The sequence below is a fragment of the Pristiophorus japonicus genome, chromosome 6 (genome assembly GCF_044704955.1).
Source record: "Pristiophorus japonicus isolate sPriJap1 chromosome 6, sPriJap1.hap1, whole genome shotgun sequence".
NCBI lineage: Eukaryota > Metazoa > Chordata > Chondrichthyes > Pristiophoridae > Pristiophorus > Pristiophorus japonicus.
In genome coordinates this window covers 249,619,922-249,633,577 of record NC_091982.1, presented here as the reverse complement: position 1 = coordinate 249,633,577, position 13,656 = coordinate 249,619,922, and positions in this window count along the sequence as shown.

Below are 13,656 nucleotides of genomic sequence, written 5' to 3'. Positions count from 1 at the left end.
TTACATTGTGCCTCTGACGCTGTCAACATTCAAAGTGAATTCAATAAATTTCAATACTTTAAAATGGCACGTTATTCTCCAATTTGTGTGGTTCAGTGCTGCTGAATGGAGAGACGATACCTTCAGCCGTTTTCTAAGATATTACAGACAGGAGAATTACCTGAACAAATGATACCCGCTGCTTCCTCTTCCTTAGAACAGTTATTGTGAGCCAACGGTTTCAACTGACATTTAAAGGGGTCGTCCTCGGTGCCGTTGCATTGAACTTCAGTGTCGAACACAGGCCAATATCCCACCCCAAATTGGGAATTCCCTGATGCAGATATAGCCTTTCCACAGCCCAGATATTTACACAGAACGCGAGCTTCGTTCATATCCCACATTCGACCGCAGATAATGCGCATGCCCTGATAGATGTTACCGCTCTCAACTCTTCCAGCACAAGGGCTTCCTCCATCCACCAGCATCACCATTATCTTGGTCACTATGAAAGAAACGCAGTTTTACATTATCAGCTTAAATATATTACAGTGATTTGAATGGGAGACATAGAGCGGCAAGTTCAAAGTCATCTGCACAAAACATCTCATGTCTAGCCTGCTGCAAATTGCACTAAATAATGTTTTTTTTACACTTGCAGCACAAGCAGTTAGCTCTTCAAATATAGCATAAAGAGCACAGGTATTGATTAATATAAGCGCAGCAAACAGAGCGCAGGCAATTAGTACCGAGAAGTTAGCACTATAACTACAGCACAGATACTGCACAGGCACAGAGAAATACATTTTAGAAGTACGATTAGGGAAATTATGTGATTTCAAATGGAGTGGAAGAGCACAGGGGCAGCCCAGGTAGAAAAAGCTAAATAAAGGCAGACAAAATCCTTTGTAGCGAGAAAATTGAACATGAAACCAACGGAGTTATGCCCCAGTTTGAGCTCCGTGTATATGCAATTGCCTTGAATTCGCAATCGTTTGTAAGGGCCCCGAAAGTTCCGGGTTTTGGCATACATTGTGCATGTGCTAAAACCAGGAACTTGCAGTGACAGATCGTATGTATCCTAAAGTAAGGGCCCTCCATGGGTGGAAAGTTGGGTTATTTGCGCAGTGAATACCCTTGAAAATCTAACCACTGATAAAAGCAGGCGTAAGAATTTTAAAGAGCAGAAAAGTATTTTTATTCAATAATTTAAACATTTGAAATCCTGAGATATAATGTGTTTATTTGGAATCCTTTATAATATGTAATGATTTAAAAGTAAATGTTTGTTTTAAATAATGAATTAACTTCCCTTTTGATTAATTTTAAATATGTGACTTTTTTATTTACTTATGTGTTTGTGTATTTTATGAGTTATTCCCATTCATGCTTCTGGTGATTCAGTATGTATGGAACTCACCATATGTATGTCAGAGAAACAGAGTTCAACGTTAACTCTGTTTCTCTCTACAGATGCTGCTTGACCTGCTGAGATTTCCAGCATTTTCGGTTTTTATTTCAGAATCCAGCATCCACTGTATTTTGCTTTTGTGTCACTATAAGTATGAATAGGAATACCCCAACTTTGATTGGTTGGGCCGGCCCACTTGACCCCAGAGATGCAAAGCACCTACATCCCTGGGATATGTGAGCCTCTACCCAGTCAATTAGATAGAGGCCCAGGACTGCAAGTCTCTGAAATTCTCGGATCACTACGTAAGTTCATAGAAATTTTTCAGGATGGAGGCATCTGCCCACTGAGAAATGTGAGGAAAAGAGGGACCGTGCAGTGCATATCCACAGATCCCTGAAGGTCGCAGAATAGATAAGGTGGTTATGAAGGCATATGCGAAACATGCGTTTATTAACGAGGCATATGATATGACAGCAGGGAGGTTACTGTATAAAAAACTAATTAGCCCATTGCTAGAGTACTGTGTGCAGTTCTGGTCAACACATTACAGGAAACATTTGATTGCACGAGAGGGGTTTTACGAGGATGTTGTCTGGACAGTAGAATTTTAGTTATGAGGAAAGTTCGGATGTTATCTTTTGAGAACAGAGGAGGCTGAGGGAGACCTACTTGAGGTGTATACATTTATGAAGGGTCTTGGTAGCGTGTATAGGACGGGCGTATTTCCCTTAGCAGGGGGATCAATAACAATGGGCATTGATTTCAAGAAATTAGCAGGAGGTTTGGAGGGGATGTGAGAAGAATTCCTTTCACCCAGAGGGTGGTGGTGGTCTGGAACTCCCTACCAGAAAGAGTGGTAGAGGGAGAAAGCCATACAGCATTTAATTATTAATTGGATATGCACTATGGACCAAGTGCTGGACAGTAAGATTAGGCTCCGTAAATCTTTGTCAGTCGGCACGAACACGATGGGCCAAAACACTTCCTTCCATGCTGTAAATTTATATGATTCTATGATTTCTCACCTCCATGTTGCCCCTTGGCGTCATCATCCCAGCACACAGCATCAGGTTCTATTGTTTTAATTGTCAAAAATTTTCTTCTGGCAAATTTTAAATCTTTTTAAAAACAGGGAGGGCTTCTGTGGGGTGGGGGGGGGGGCAGATAAAATCAGAAAAATATAGGCAGTTGTGATGAAATAGCTGTTGTGTGTTTCATAAACTTCAGAACGTGTATTCAGTTACTGAAAATCGAAGGCCAGACTAGAGCTTTCCACCAGCCGCAATATTTTGCTTTTGTAATAGTATTTAATTCACCGCCACTTCTTTTCCAGGAATGCCCACCTTGAAGAAGTTATGCTCTTCTCTCCGACGGGATTTCCGTTTGTCTCTTTTACCCTCTTAATTGTCATTGCTTTCTCTTCCCCTTCTCATGTTGAAAAACACCTAATCTAAACCAATCTTTCGATTATTTATTTGTTCTCTTAACATATCCTTATTCTTTCAGCAACATCACTTTTTCATTCAATCTCCCCTATCTTCCAATCTCTCACAAACTTTCCCCTTTGTTCTTTCCTCCCATCCCCCTTTCCCTGCCTCTGCACTTGCTTAAAGTCTGTTGTATCTCTAACTTTTTCCAGTTCTGACCAAAGGTCTGAAAGGTTAACTCTGTTTCTCTTTCTCGACAGCTGCTGCCAGACCTGGGTATTTGCAACACTTTCTGTTTTTATTTCAGACTTATATCATCAACAGTATTTTGCTTTTGTCGACTTCTGGCTTTGCAGTCTAGTTGCAAGACGTTGCCTGCCTTTTTGAAGAAACATAGAAATATAGGAAATAGGTGCAGGAGTAGGCCATTCGGCCCTTCGAGCCTGCACCGCCATTCAATGAGTTCATGGCTGAACATGCAACTTCAGTACCTCATTCTTGCTTTCTCGCCATACCCCTTGAGACCCCTAGTAGTAAGAACTACATCTAACACCTTTTTTAATATATTTAGTGAATTGGCCTCAACAACTTTATGTGTTAGAGAATCCCACAGGTTCACCACTCTCTGGGTGAAGACGTTTCTACTCATCTCGGTCCTAAATGGCTTACCCCTTATCCTTAGACTGTGACCCCTGGTTCTGGACTTCCCCAACATTGGGAACATTCTTCCTGCATCTAACATGTCCAGTCCTGTCAGAATTTTACACGTTTCTATGAGATTCTCTCTCATTCTTCTGAACTCCAGTGAATACAAGCCCAGTTGATCCAGTCTTTCTTGATATTTCAGTCCCGCCATGCCAGGAATCAGTCTGGTGAAGCTTCGCTGCACTCCTTCAATAACAAGAATGTCCTTCCTCAAGTTAGGAGACCAAAACTGTACACAATACTCCAGGTGTGGCCTCACCAAGGCCCTGTACAACTGTAGTAACACCTCGCTGCCCCTGTACTCAAATCCCCTCGCTATGAAGGCCAACATGCCATTTGATTTCTTAACCACCTGCTGTACCTGCATGCCAACCTTCAATGACTGATGTACGATGACACCTAGGTCTCGTTGCACCTCCCCTTTTCCTAATCTGTCACCATTCAGATAATAGTCTGTCTCTCTGTTTTTACCACCAAAGTAGATAACCTCACATTTATCCACATTATACTTCATCTGCCATGCATTTGCCCACTCACCTAACCTATCCAAGTCACTCTGCAGCCTCATAGCATCCTCCTCGCAGCTCACACTGCCACCCAACTTAGTGTCATCTGCAAATTTGGAGATACTGCATTTAATCCCCTCGTCTAAATCATTAATGTACAATGTAAACAGCTGGGGCCCCAGCACAGAACCTTGCGGTACCCCACTAGTCACTGCTTGCCATTCTGAAAAGTACCCATTTACTCCTACTCTTTGCATCCTGTCTGCCAACCAATGCTCAATCTATGTCAGCACACTACCCCCAATCCCATGTGCTTTAACTTTGCACATTAATCTCTTGTGTGGGACCTTGCCGATAGCCTTCCGAAAGTCCAAATACACCACATCAACTGGTTCTCCCTTGTCCACTCTACTGGAAACATCCTCAAAAAATTCCAGAAGATTTGTCAAGCATGATTTCCCTTTCACAAATCCATGCTGACTTGGACCTATCATGTCACCTCTTTCCAAATGAGCTGCTATGACATCCTTAATAATTGATTCCATCATTTTACCCACTACCGATGTCAGGCTGACCGGTCTTTAATTCCCTGTTTTCCCTCTCCCTCCTTTTTTAAAAAATGGGGTTACATTGGCTACCCTCAACTCGATAGGAACTGATCCAGAGTCTATGGAATGTTGGAAAGTAACTGGCAATGCATCCGGTATTTCCAAGGCCACCTCCTTAAGTACTCTGGGATGCAGTCCATCAGGCTCTGGGGATTTATCGTCCTTCAATCCCATCAATTTCCCCAACACAATTTCCCGACTAATAAGGATTTCCCTCAGTTCCTCCTACTTACTAGACCCTCTGACCCCTTTTATATCCGGAAGGTTGCTCGTGTCCTCCTTAGTAAATACCGAACCAAAGTTCTTGTTTAATTGGTCTGCCATTTCTTGTTCCCCGTTATGACTTCCCCTGATCCTGACTGCAGGGGACCTACATTTGTCTTTACTAACCTTTTTCTCTTTACATATCTATAGAAGCTTTTGCAGTCCGTCTTAATGTTCCCTGCAAGCTTCCTCTCGTACTCTATTTTCCCTGCCCTAATCAAATCCTTTGTCCTCCTCTGCTGAGTTCTAAATTTTTCCCAGTCCCCGGGTTCGCTGCTATTTCTGGCCAATTTGTATGCCACTTCCTTGGCTTTAATACTATCCCTGATTTCCCTTGATAGCCACGGTTGAGCCACCTTCCCTGTTTTATTTTTACTCCAGACAGGGATGTACAACTGTTGAAATTCATCTATGTGATCTATAAATGTTTGCCATTGCCTATCCACCGTCAACTCTTTAAGTATCATTTGCCAGTCTATTCTAGCCAACTCACACCTCATGCCATCGAAGTTAGCTTTCTTAAATTTAGGACCCTAGTTTCTGAATTAACCGTGTCACTCTCAGTCTTAATAAAGAATTCTACCATATTATGGTCACTCTTCCCCAAGGGGCCTCGCAGAACGAGATTGCTAATTAATCCTCTTCCATTACACAACACCCAGTCTAAGATGGCCTCCCCCCTAGTTGGTTCCTCAACATATTGGTCTAGAAAACCATCCCTTATGCACTCCAAGAAATCCTCCTCCATCGTATTGCTTCCAGTTTGGTTAACCGAATCTATATTCATATTAAAGTCACCTATGATAACTGCTGCACATTTATTGCACGCACTCCTAATTTCCTGTTTGATGCCCTCCCCAACATCACTACTACTGTTTGTAGGTCTGTACACAACTCCCACTAACGTTTTTTGCCCTTTAGTGTTCTGCAGCTCTCCCCATATAGATTCCACATCATCCAAGGTAATGTCCTTCATAACTATTACATTAATCTCCTCTTTAACCAGCAATGCTACCCCACCTCCTTTTCCTTTTATTCTATCCTTCCTGAATGTTGAATACCCTTGGATGTTGAGTTCCCAGCCTTTAAGAGCGATGTGAGGTAGGCACAGGCAGAGGTCTTTAATAGCTACTTAAATTAATGGAATGAAATTCGGAAGGATCTGTTATGGTTCTGCAATCCTCCATACCAAATTGTTCCTTGTAGTACAGCCAGATGTTAGTTGATGCCTGGGCAATAAAGATTAAAAAAAATCTACTCCAGAGTGTCTATCCTCACCCTAATTTAAACTCAGCTTTTTTTAAAGGATAACTTTAAAGCCAAGATAAAGTGTCCATTTATCACCTATGCAATTTTCAATGTTAGGAATTGTAGATATTACTAATGATCTGTGGGTGCGTTTGCATGTGTGAAATGGAATATAACTATCAACTTCTCTGGGTGTGTAATGGGCGGACAAATAAATTGGCCACCCATGCGACACCCTGCCAGTTTTCTTTTTCATTTACAGCACTGAATTGAATTTTACAAACAAACTGGAAAAATGGAAGGAAACATCATGCGGCATGTATCAGGGCAGCTAATCACTGACACATATTGTCACTCATGCCGAAGTTAAAAATTCCACCCAAAAAGAGAGAGAAAGATAGACAAACTAGACAGAGGGAGTATTCTGTTTCATTCTAACGTCAATTTCTATGAGCTGAATTTTAAAAACAGAGCTTAAGCTTCTAATTATAATTTTATCACCAGTAATGTGTTGCTAACATTTAGACAAAAAAAACCTGTCAAACACATGGAGGACAACAGAGGAAAGAGGAGAAACAAAGACTTAGACAAAAAAAGACAAAGAAAGGTCCTCATCTTAATTTGATTTTGCTCACATCAAAAACAAATAAGTTGAATTTTGAAAGCAAACGGATCAATCTAATTACCAGTTGTGTTTTCTTGATAGTAATTAGAATATCCGTGTTTTCTTTATCTGTGGGTTTTCAAAGATATTAGCAGGGAGATAGAAGGAGAGAGATACACAGCGACAAACAGCCAGAACAAAATTTACAGAAAATAAAATCTAACATTAACAACAATCCGATAGAAAGTTACAAAATATATTGCAGACATAGAGTCCCCAAACAATGTGCCACAAAAAGCAGAATTGGCAGGATATGCGCTTTCACCCATTTTAGCAAGTGATAAACAGATAACATGACCTTTCAATCTGCATTCTTCCTGTAAGAAGTGCATGACACCTGCTGGGTGATATCCCACGACTGCAGGACTGATATTGAGAACTCATTGTGTGACAAAGATAGTGAATGCAATGCATTTTGTGGGATAATTTTCAAGCAAATTATTAAAACAAGTGGAATAAAATATTAAACAGCAATGAGCAATAAATCATGTACCTTTACAGACGACGCTTACAATCGCCCCAGATTCACAGTTGTGCTGGCCAGAAACATTGAACTGACACTCCGACAGTGAAGCCTCCATTCCCTGGCACTGCACATTATTCAGTAAAACAGGTCCATTTCCTCGTGAGATGGGATGCATTACTGATGTGTGATACGAAACGCAGCCAATATGCCTGCAGACGACTTCCCCAGTAGCTGAGTTCCACAGACTGCTACAGACGGTGCCCCACTGACCTTGATAATAAACATTCAGTTCCCCAATACATGGCGCCTCCCGGCCCACCAACCTTAGGTCTGTGAGCTCTGTTAAAAAATTTAAGAGAAAAGCTTATTATGTAAATATTCCAAACTGAACGGAAATAATCATCTTATTACAAACCAGTTGATAACATAACAATAAATGACATTGATTAAACAGGAATATTAAAGTAATTTTGTGTACTAACCTTTCACTTTGTTCTATGTTTTGCTGTTTTAAGATTTTGGCATAAGGTCTCTCCATTTCCAGCAGATCCCCCTTTGACTTTGTGTCGCAGACGGAATTATTTATGTATAAACTTTTAGCCTGTGCCAATTTATTTTGTCTTCAACGTCTGATTTTGAAACCCGCTCCGTTATTAATTTTTAGAATATAGCATGGACAACTGCGATGGCAGGAGATGGACAATACACATCGCATTTCCTTTGTCTTCCGCATCTGCCACAAAAAAGTCTGAATCCATCTACTTTGAATGGCCCATTTCCGATTGGTATGCGACTGAGGTGCAACAAATTTGAAGTCACAGTACTAAGGATAAATGAGCACTGATTTGTAACGCCAGGTCTATTGCGCTGGTGAGACAGAAATTCGACTTGAGCGGGACGAAAAACGAGCTTATTTGTATCTGCTTGCATCACACATCCTGTTCCATTGGACTGCACCCACAAGCTTTGATTCCCAATTCCCTCTAGCGCTGTGTGATGTGTATTTTGTAGCATCTGAAACGAACATGACTGTGGAGAGCGCATAACAAATGACCTGAGACACTGGGTCCACGTTTCCTTTGTTTCTATGCATCTCAGGACAAATGCAGTTTGCTCTCATAAAAAGTGGGCACTGAGAGGGGTAAAAGTTCCGTTTCACTAAGTGCCATTTTCAAAAGCTGTGGAAAGCTTTGTTTTGTGAGTTTGGGGTATTTGCGCAACTTAAGTTTATGAAAGTTCCTCACCAGCTCTTGATATCATTATGTTGCTCTCATATAAGGGTATAATTTGGAGTAACTGTCTCTCTTAGCAGAATCGGTCCACGTTTGGGACACCAGTGCAAATAGCTCCTCAACAAGAAGATGTTAAAGGTTAGACAGTAGTTAATTTCAAGATTTCAGATAAGTCACCAGTGCCTTCGCAGGACATAATTTCCATGGGGGCGGTGCGAAAGTTTTGGACTTGTTGTTAAAGGCCCTGCTGCTGCACTGCGGGCCAGACACATTGCAGTCAGTGCCAGTGAGGGTGAACAGCACCCTAAATTTTCACCTCTGTACCTTTATGGGGGTTGAGGACATTAGCTGTATCTGTCACTGCATAGCTGCATAAAACAATTTATTGATACCTGCTTCATAGAGCCAGCAATTACGGCATGTTCACCCTGTAACTCAGAGAGCAACAGTAAAGATGCCTCTGCGCATTTGAATGGTTGATGTTCCAAGTGCTCAGGGAATGATACGTGCTGTGCATACTGTTCATGAGTTCCCAAAATGAGTTCCTGCTGCATAACCCCTTAATGCTTCTGTGCTATTATTTTGCAGTTTTTTAAGTGATTATTTGTAGACATCATACAGGGTACTTGACAACCTTCTAGATTGCATTCATGATGCCTTTAGGTTTCGCACACAGCCAATGATCTACAGCCAACAGCGGCAGGTCGGGGCCATAAAAGGAGCGGCGAGCGGCGGCCCCTGGACAGCATGGAGTCAGGCCTCTATAAGGTACAGCGCGAGCTGGTGCAGAAGAGTGACGGCAGCAATGTCAGCATGCTCCAGGTTGATGATTGGAGCATGGACTGATGCAGCAGGATCGGTGAGATTGGGCGAAGGAGCTGTGAGAGACTGTGGAGGGATGTGATCGGAGCACAGGGGAGGTGTGAGTTCGGGCCTAGGGGCAGCAGGGGCCAGCCCACACTGCGATATGTGTGTGCACTAGGTCCGTGCAGCAGAACAGGTCTCCAGTTGTCTTGGATAATCCTTGCCACTGGAGCAAGACCGAGCTGTGTCAAGCCCGTGTGGTGGCTGGTGTGCAACAGCCACCGCATGTTAAAAAAAATCCACGCACAGGCCTCTTCCACCCTTGAGGATGTAGTTTGGGTTCTTCCTTCGAAACAACTGTGAAATCATCCTTTTTTGGCGTGGAAGCAAGTCATCCTCGTTTTGATGGACTGGCTATGATGATGATGATGAGGTTTCTCTACTCTTCCAAATCAGCAAACACTGATGATCCACAGACAAAGTCTAGCTCCGGTGGTCAATGATGTCTGGCGCTCTTTGGCTCATGATAAGTCTGCAATATTGTCTCACGGAAGCCGAATTTTGATATAGTGACACAAAGATCTTCACGACGAGCAAGTAATGATTCACATCCTGATGGACCCCTTCCATATCTTCGACAAATATTATGCTGCAGTACAAACGTGCAAAAGTAACAAGGATCATGGTGGAAACGCTAGATCGCCAAAGAGAGAGGTTCGAGTAAGAACATCAGAACATAAGAAATAGCAGCAGGAGTAGACTATTTGGCCCCTCGAGCCTGCTCCACCACTCAATAACATCATGGCTGATCTGATCATGGATTTAGCCCCATTTCCCTGCACGCTCCCCATAACCCTTTACTCCCTTATCGCTCAAAAATCTATCTCCGCCTTAAATATAGTCAATGACCCAGGCTCCACAGTTCTCTGGGGCAGAGAATTCAATAGATTTACAACCCTCTGAGAGAAGAAATTCCTCCTCATCCCAGTTTTAAATGGGCGGCCCCTTATTCCGAGACTAGGTCCCCGGATTTTAGTTTCCCCTAAGAGTGGAAATATCCTCTCTGCATCCTCCTTGTCGAGACCTTTCACTATCTTATATATTTCAATAAGATCACCTCTTAATCTTCTGATCTCCAATGGTATAGGCCCAACCTGCTCAACATATCTTCATACGTCAATCCCCTCTTCTCTAGAATCAACCTAGTGAACATTCTTTAAGCAGCCTCCAATGCAAGTATAGCCTTCCTTACATACGTGGATCAAAACTGTACGCAGTACCCTTGGTATGACCTTACCAATACCAGGTACAGTTGTAGAAGGATCTATGCTTTTATACTCTATTCCCATTGCAATTAAGGAATACATTCCATTTGCCTTCCTGGTTATCTGCTATACCTGCATACTATCGTGTTGTGTTTCATGCACAAGAACCCCCAAGTCTCTGTGTACTGCAGCAGTTTGCAATTTTTCTCCCTTTTAATTATAATTTGCATTTGTATTTTTTTCTGCCCAGATGGATAACCTCACATTTTCCACGTTATACTCTATCTGCCAATTCCCCCCCCCCCCCCCCACTCGGTTAGACTGTCTGTATCCCATTGCACATTTTCTGCGTTCTCCTCACAATTTGCTTTCCCACCCTTCTTTATATCATCAGAAAACTTGTCTACATTACACTCGGTCCCTTAATCCAAATCATTAATATGTATTTTAAATAGTTGAGGACCCAATAACGATGCCTGAGGCACCCCAACAGTCACTGTGTGCCAACCGGAAAATTACACATTTATCCCAACTCTCTGTTTTCTGTCCATAAGCCAATCCTCTATCCATGCTAATAAATTACCCCCAACCCCGTGAAATTTTATCTAGTGCAGTAACCTTTTAGGCACCTTATCAAATACATTCTGGAAACACATATACACCACATCCACTGGTTCCTCCATTTCCACCCTGCTCAATATGTCCTCAAAGAACTCCAGCAAATATTTCAAACTTGACTTCCCTTTCATAAATCCATGCTGACTTTGCTTGGTTGAATTAATTTTTTCCAAATGTCCCACTACTGCTTCTTTAATAATGGGCTCCATCAATTTCCCAATGTCAGATGTTAGGCTAACTGGTCTCTAGTTTCGTGCTTTTTGTCTGCCTCCTTTTTTAAATAGAGGCATTACATTTGCAGTTTTCCAATCCAATGGGACCGCCCCAGAATCCAGGGAATTTTGGTAGATTACAACCAATGCATCCACTATCTCTGCAGTCACTTCTTTTAAGACCCTAGGATGTAAGCCATCTGATCCAGGAGACTTGTCCACCTTTAGTCCCATTATTTTACAGAGTACTACTTCATTAGTGATAGTGATTGTATTAATTTCCTCCTTCCCTATAGCCACTATTGGGTTGTTTTTAGTATCTTCTACCACGAAGATCGATACAAAATATTTGTTCAACGTCTCTGCCATTTCCCTGTGCTCCATTATTAATCCCCCATCTCATCCTCTTGGGGACCAATATTCACTTTAGCCACTCTTTTCCTTTTCATATACCTGTTCAAACCCTTAGTATCTTTAAAAAAATATGTTGTGCTAGTTTAATTTCATAATCTATCAGAGTAACTGCATTAGAGCTCAGTGAAAAGGAGTGGGATGAACGGTCTCGGGAGGCGAAAGATGCACTCTTACAGGTAAACACGGTTCAAACCATTGTCAGTAGAACAATTTACATATTAAAACAAAAACAACTTAAGCGCAGTTCAAGAGCATGCTTTAGTGTATATAAATGTCTAGAGCTGGTAACTGAGAGCAGAGCACTGCGATCAAATCTCAGAAAATCAACATTGTGATTGTTCATTAAACAAGATGAATGGTGTATTTCTTCTGAGAAAGTTTTGTTAATTCAATACAAAGGATTAGTTTCTTATCTTATTTAATAGTTTATGATACAGTTACCTCAAAATGTAGAAAACGTTTACCTCTGTTATTCACTGCCTGAACTTCAGCACTTTGACTGGGAGGTGGCACAGATGATCGAATTGCTGAGACTGAAATACAAAATGGGGGTGGTACAAATTGTGAAAATCTATAGAAACTGCTTGGGGGTATGAAATAAGTGAAATAAGCGAGCACAACAATATCCAACCCGCCCCGCAATGTGATATCCTCATCCTGTTCAGTTACTGCCTGCATCCACGTCATCTGCACTTACGCTGTGGATCTCCTAATCTCCCGCCAGAATGTCCGCGGAACCCAAGAGACAGAGTAAAGATGGCTGAAAATGATTTTTAAATCGTATCCTTTGGTGGTTTCGCCAGTCAGCGGAATTGCAGCCTGTGGGGATTGGGAGCCCACAGAATTTCAGAGCCATCGTATATAACAGCGAGCCCAACACATTCCCTGCAGAACACCCATCACCGCATTATACCAAGTCGGAGAAACAGTTACCCTGTTGCTCACAATAACAGTCCCTGATAATTTACTGCGTGAATAAATTCTCTCTGACTTCCCGACTTACTCATTTCTAATCTCGTGACCCTGGTTTTTCAACTTGACACTGATGAATAATTTGCCGAAGCGTCACATTGCTTTAATCATTGCAATTAAATCAAGTAAAAACCCAAGGAAGGTTTCCTGAGAAAATAAGGCAAAATTCCTTGGGCTATATCTTGACTTTTTGCGATAGTGCAAGACAGGAGATAGCAAATTTTACATCGCTCCCCAATTTTTGCTTCAACTGACGTCAAAATTAACTTCATAATCTTTGCTCAAGAATTGGATTGATGACATCGAACATTTTTCTTGTCCTTTCTCTACCCTCTAAATAGGCAATAATATCAACCCCGTAATTACATCACCAGGGCTGTACACAGTACCCCAGATGGGATTTACCCAGATCGTTAGACTGTTGAGAATAAGTTAATTTTGGACTTGCCGTCTGTGGCATGATATTCAACTTCCGAACTTCCGTGCCAGACTTTCTCCTTCATTGAAGGCATTTAGGGGTAATTTTAAGTATTATGGTCGGGCGAGAAACGAGTTATCGTGAATCGGTAGCCCATTTTAAAACTCGTGATTTCTTTGTCCATCCAAACCAAAAGAAATAAACATCTGGAGAGTTCCAAAGCGGTCGGACTATTCGCTATCGCCCCTATTTCGTCCAGCAACAAAAGTAAACATTATCTCAACAGCCGATCCAGTAACGCCAGTTCTGCGTCCCGCTGTGTAGTATATGTCTCCATTTCACACAGTCTACCTCTCCTTTCACAGTCATATTTTGTAGTTTATCTCTCTCACACACTCATTGCACCGAGATAATCTCTCCCTCATTCTCTCTCACGGTTT